At 50.8% G+C, this 6,564-nt stretch overlaps 1 long non-coding RNA gene across 1 annotated transcript in view; it reads left to right on the top strand.

Moving 5' to 3' along the window:
* Positions 1-1,905: 1,905 nt before the first annotated feature.
* LOC109387100 (uncharacterized) overlaps positions 1,906-6,564 on the top strand; it is a 5,685-nt gene continuing 1,026 nt past the window's right edge. Inside the window, exons 1-2 of the long non-coding RNA XR_002124906.1 lie at positions 1,906-2,167; positions 3,988-4,124. This is a non-coding gene — a long non-coding RNA (uncharacterized LOC109387100). The remainder of the gene's footprint in view (positions 2,168-3,987; positions 4,125-6,564) is intronic.

The raw sequence follows: 6,564 nt of genomic DNA on the forward strand, positions 1-6,564 counted from the left end.
AAAATAAAAATTTAATACAAAGATATGTAACCATTTGTGTAAAAAATGGGAAAGAATATATATCCTTATATATTATTACATATATGCTTTTATATATAGATGACTGCATATAATATTATATACATATGTATAATCTCTAGAAGGGTTCACAAGTAACCAGTATTAGTGAAAACTTCCTGGGGAGTGGAAGATTTTTCTCTATATAGCTTTACATGCTTTAAAATTTTTTAACCATGTGAATGATATTTTACCAGTTCAGGAAATTTAAAAAAACAATTTTTAAATGGCAGATTCCAGAAACCCAATCTAGAATATCAAAACCAATCTAGAATACAGGAACTGGGCCTGTATTTTTAGAATTCTGCCGAGAACCTCTTTGGGGGATCCTTGCCTGTGACAGAAGATCCTTAAGAACTTGGGGAGCCTTGGATCCAGGAGTCAAGGTCCCATGGGCTATGCTGCGCCACCTGGTGGCCTGAATCAGACAAGATTCCAAACATCCCTCTGAAAAATCTGTGGGGATACTTAGCAGATACAGAGAGACAAGGAAGGAAGACAACATGGCACAATGCCCAAGGCTAGATGCGGGTGGCTCCAGTCGACCTTCAGTGCTGCTTGTCTGGGTCCAATTTGGAATGAGGCACGGCTCCTAGAGCTCCATTGCCTCTGTGTCCCAAGGAGCCACCTACAGGCAGCCTACAGGAGCACACAGCACATGGACTTGAAAGTTAGACCTGAATTCAACCCCTGGCTCCACCATCTACTAGCCTTGTTATCTCATATAGCTTAACCTCTCAGGTCTTCAGTTTTTTCATCTGCCAAATGGGTGCAAGTCAGATAACGTCTGCACAGAAATCTAGAACAACACCTGTGCATAGCAGGAACTTGGTAAATGTTAATTCTCTTCCCTTTTGTTACTCTTGATAACTGCTCTCCTGCCCAAAAGAGGGGCCTGACTCTTGGGAGCTTTCTGTGGCCATAGTGCTGGAAGGGTTCAGCATTGAAAACTGAGGAAAAAGAAATCTGTATGCTCTAGTATTTCTAAACACCCTCCCTCCCTTCTTCCACCTTCTTGCTTCTTCTTTAGCTACCAAGGAATATTCTAGGCCCAGCTGAGATGAGGAGGAAGCTCAGAAAGTGGCTGTGGTTCCCACAGCAGGGTCATATTCAGTTCCAATCATTCCCCAGTAGGCCTGGGTGCTCCGTCAAGCACTTCCTTTAGCCGGGGAGTATGACCCGGTCCCTGCCCTCAGGGAGTACACAGTGTGGGGAGAGAGCCAAATGCAGCACACATCACAGTGAATGTGCAGGGGGCTGAGGGGACTCAGAGAGGCATTAATGAGGTTACTAAGCTGGCCGCTTGCTCTTTTGGGTTATGACATTTTTTCTAGAAGCTCCTGATAAACTGCAACTAAAGAGCCCATTAGCCCCTCACCCCTTACTTCAGATTAGCATCATAGCTTCCCTCCTAGGTTTTTTTTAAAGATGGCAGAACCCAAGGGAGATAAAGATACTAGACTAAAAAATGTTCGTTGGAGGCTGTGAGCAGGAATGTTCAGAGAAAAGGACAAAGCAGCCTGGGAAGTGTGCCTACTGGGTTCAACGCTCTCTGTCAGTGGGAAGATACCAGCCTGGCCTGCAGAGGAAGAGCCTCACAAGAGGAAATGGGGAAATACTGAGATCACTTGTGTCACAATTCTGCCCTGGCTGTGCTCTGTACCCATGGCAGCAGAGGACTGCCAAGAAGTCAGACGCCAGGAGAACAGAATCATGACCTTGGGCATCACCTGATTCATAGGTGAGGAAACAGAGCCATCAAGGGGAGGTGCCTGCCCAGTCCCACGTGAGCTAATGGGTGAGCCTGACCTGGCCCTTGGGTCTTCTCCCCATTGCATGGTGAAAAGCACTTGGGCTTTGGAGCCAGATAGAACTGGATTGGAACCCAAACTCCCCCCTTAGTTTGCTAGCTCTGTGGTCATAGAAAAGTCATTCCCCTCTTCAGCCTTGGTTTTTCTCATTTGTAAAACAGAGACAATAGCTCTTTCTCAGGATTGTTGTGGAGACTCAAGATAAAATATGCAAATCACCTGGCACATGGCCGGCACATGACAAGTGGGGCCACTATTATTATTGCCTCTCCTATCCAAACTGCTCCCGACATGAACAGGTAAGAAGGGGACTGACTGCTGCAGCAAGCCTGCTTTGCACTTGGTGGTGGTCATGGTCGGGGCGTGGGGTTCTGCTTTGTGGGGCCAGGTATGTGGAAAGTAGAGTGTGGCTTGTGGCTGGGCAGTGAGGTTCCCTGACTAACTCCGGCTTACAGAGTGTGCAGAGTATGGGGGTCACACACCCAGCCCACAGTGTGGAGAGGCCAAGAACACTTGGCCTCTTAATATCACAACTAATCATAATAATAATGAGGTGTGGCCCCTTATTCCCATTAAGGCACCTGCCAACCTCATGTTTTGCAGTCACCAGAGTGGTTTCCAGGGTCAGAAATACTACAAGGAGTTTGTATCCTCCTCTCCCTTTTGCTCCAGTTTCATTCATGTCTTTATTCTTATTAATTTATTACACATCAACAAGGAGCAGAAACAACCACTTTCTGAGTGCAGTGTACTGAGCACTTAGCTTACACGCATGTGTTCAATCCTCACAGCAGCCCTGCAAGGAACATGCTGTTGTCCCCATTTTACGAGAGGGAAAACTGAGGCTCAGTTCCTTAAGTCACTTGCTTACGAAGGTGCCAGAACTGGGATTCAAACCTTGAGGCCCGGCCTGACTTCAAATCCAGTGTTTCCACACCTGAGGCCAGCACCCCCTGCTGGGACGGAAGCTGCTTTCCAGGGAAGAGGGATAGATAGGAGCAGGGCCTGCAGGTTTTACAGGCTGCTGCAGGACTGGCCCCTGGCCCGGTGTGGGTACAATGTTGGGAGCGGGGAACCTCATTTGAATCCCCGAGAGTTTGCTCATGAGAAAACCCTGAATGAGTAGTAGGCATCCCAGCAACACAGCAGGTAAAAGCAGGGCTCGGCAGGAAAGGGAAGAGAATGAGAGAGACATTAGGCCTCTCCCAACATCTGTTCCCCTTCTCTAGGCAATCACCTCAGGTTCCCACTATCAGTTTTGGAGGAAGATGACTCCACCCCAGTCTCTAAGGCCCTGGGTCTCAGGCCTAAACAAATCACCCTAATCCACCCCCAGTCCCCCTTATTGGTCCATGGATGAGCACATGGACCAGCTAGACATGAGAAGTTCCTTTGGATCATCAGAAAGAAGCCGTCCCACTTTTCTGAGAAAGCTTCTATGGGTAACCTTTCTGTCTGGTGTTTATACCTCAGGTCCCTGTTGAAAAACACTCAACCTGTTGGAAAGGTGGGAGGTTAGAGGGCACTGCAATCCTCCTCCCCCTCCCCCATCCCCTCTCCCTGCCAGGTCCCTGGCTAAAGTGGCAAGAACCCAGTGGAGACCAGAGTAGTGGGGTAACAGACACCACAACTGCTCCCCCTACTCCTGACCCAGAAGAGTCAGCCTGGCGCCCAGGCCAGGACGCTGGGTATTTTCAGCCTGCGGCAGCATCAGCAGGGCCTGAGAGGCATCAGCCATATTGTATTTCAGATGACCCAGGCACCGGGCCAGCGATGTGGCCAGGGAAAGCCCACCTTGAGCCCTTACCACTGGCCTGGGCTCCATCTCCCTTTCTGCTGGTCCCCAGAGCCAGACCAGGACAGAAGCATGTGGAAAGGGCTCCTTCCAGGCCTAGTGGGCACCAGAAACAGGTGGCAAGAGGGACTAGCAATTTTCACTGCCACCAAAGTGCTCAAGAATGGCCCTTGAGCTCCTCAGCCAGACCACCTTCCACCCATCCCTCCATCAACATCTTGAGCAGTGCTTCTCTCTGAGCGCATATAGGAGATAGGGTGACCAACCGCCCCAGTTGGCCCTGGACACTCCTGGCTTTAGCACTGAAAGTCCCATGTCCCACAGAACCCCTCGGTCCTCGGCAAGCTGGGCTGTTGTTGGTGAAATCTCCTACCATTCTCCAGTTGTGACTCCTTTTTGAAAATGCAGAAGCTGAGGTCCAGGACAGGCAAGTCCCTTGCCCATGTTCACGAAGCTAGAAGGTGAGGGGCTGGCTCAACTCTGTCTGACTTCCTGCCTCCCTCCCCAGGCCAGGCCTGCTGCCTCATTCAGCTGAGTCTAATAGCCCATAACTGAAGTCCCTCCTCCAGACTCCCCCCATCTCATCTATCTCTACCTCAGCTCTGAGGGATAGTTTTCTACACCAGGGCATCAGAATCACCTGGAGGCTTGTTAAAGCAGGTCGTTAGGTCCCAGCACCAGTTTCTGATTTGGCAGGTCTGGAGTGGGGCCTGAGAGCCTGCATTTCTAACAAGGTCCCAGGTGATGCTGATGTTGCTGGCTGAGGACCATGCTTGGAGAATCACTAATGGGAACCACAGCTCTGAGAGTCTCCCCAAAACCTCTGGACCTCCCATTGCTCACTGAATAAAGGCCCAGTGCTGACTTCAAGGCCCACTGTGATCCAGCCCCCAACACCCCCACAGCTCCCCTCCACACCAGCCCTCACCCTGCCAGGCCATTCCACATCCTCAGAGATGCTCTGCTCTCTCCTGCCTCTGTGCCTTTGCTCAAGCTGTTCCTGGCCTGGACGTCACAGCCCCCTCCACATACACCGATCCCTTTACCCTTTAAGCCCATCTCAAATGCCACCTCCTCTAGATGGCCCCCTGGGCCCCCATCAGTCAGGACTAAGGACTCTCCCCTCAGCTTGCAGCTCAGCCCCTATTTCATCCTGCCCTGTGCAGCAGCTGTCCTTGTCACTGGCCTGTGGATTCCTTGAGGACAAGGACGGTCTTTTTCATCTTTGTCTACATATTTGTTAAATGGATGTGATCTCAGGAGACAGAGCCAGGATAACAGATGGCTCTTTGGGAGGCAGATTTGAACCGAACCTGAGAAAGAACTTATAACAACGTGAACAGTTGACACCAGCCCTTAAGGCTCCTGCCAGGAGATCATGAGCTCCCTGTCTCCTCTGGGCATCTTCAGTGGGGTTGGATGAGCATCTACAAAGTCACTAAAGTCCCTGGTTAGGCAGGTTCTGACCATTCCAACCACCTTCTCAGGCCCCTCTCTTCCCAGGAGAACCTGACCCCCCACCAAACCACTTCCCTGCATCCCACCCACATGGCCCACAGGCTGGCTGGACCTCACCAGAGGCTTGTGATGGTCGGCAAACATGAGTGGCCAGTGACCTTCACTGTCTAAATTTGAGATGTGCCCAGTGGCGAGGCCTCCCGGCTCCAGGCCAGCCCACCTCCCTCCTCTGGTCACCACCTCCTCAGAAGGACCAACCCTCCTTGAGGCACCCACAGTCCCGTCCCTCGCCTCCTCCGCTCCTGTGACTCTAGCCTCTAGCTAGGGGAAGCAGGTTATCTGTGGAGCAGCTGAATGTCTACAGGTTTACCTTCAGCCTGGGCTCCTTGGGAACAGTGTCTGCTACCATGCCAGGCACAGGTCAATGCTCAGAAGGTGCGTGTTTCCTCCCTGTGCCCTGCCCAAACCTTTTCCTCATCCCTGGTGCCCTACCAGGTACACACCAATGGGCAAATGCCCTCGTGGCCTTCCCCATCTGCTCTTGGGCCACAACCTGTGAAACCCATTCCAATCAAAGAGCCTATGACTGAGGTTCCCTGCCCCACCATCCCTGGGGGACATTTTACTGTTTAAATCAGACAAGCTTAAAAGGCTCACTTGATTGCATTGTGGCTATGCATACCATTGCGGTGCTTTTTTGTTTATTTGTGGGTGGGTCGGTTTGGAGAGAGAAGAAGGATTTTCCAGAGTCTGGACTCATAGTTTGATAGGGCCGTCCAGGGTCAGCACTGATTGTAAGTTTGGTGAGGCCTGCAGTTTATACCACTGATGACAATCTGCCCTGGCTTCCTCTCTCACCAGGGAGTGCCCATCCATCAGTTTCAAAGCCAGCAGCTAGGTTATTGGAATAGCCTGAGAAAGCCATGACCCGGGGGAACCAGCTAGAGAACACCAAGGTCTCAGCTTGCCTTCTGCCAACCTCTAGGTCTCATGAGCATTCTTGTTTCCACTCTTTCCTGGGGCTGGCTGAGGTCATGACCTTCTGAAAGAATGCAGGGTCAGCCAGCCTGTCTGAAATTTCCTCTGTGTGTGTGTGAAAGGAGATATGTCCAACTGTGAACACATTGAGTCCACATCCTTATGACTCAGCAGATGCGGCTGTCCTCAGCCCTGTCCCCTGGAATATCAAATAGACCAGCCTCAGAGGTCTGACAGCATTAAAACAGATGCTGCAAAGCCTGGGCCCAGAGACATTTTCCCCATGAGTCCTTTTGGATAATACCCAGGCACCCAGATACACCCACAGAGGCAGATGCACACACCCAGACACCCAGACACACCAGACACAGTCAGATGTATACACACAGAAACAATGATAGACACACAGAAAACTCAGACACGTTCAGTGATACACACATGCACACACACATACACACACACACA

The sequence above is a fragment of the Hipposideros armiger genome, unplaced genomic scaffold (genome assembly GCF_001890085.2).
Source record: "Hipposideros armiger isolate ML-2016 unplaced genomic scaffold, ASM189008v1 scaffold_147, whole genome shotgun sequence".
NCBI lineage: Eukaryota > Metazoa > Chordata > Mammalia > Chiroptera > Hipposideridae > Hipposideros > Hipposideros armiger.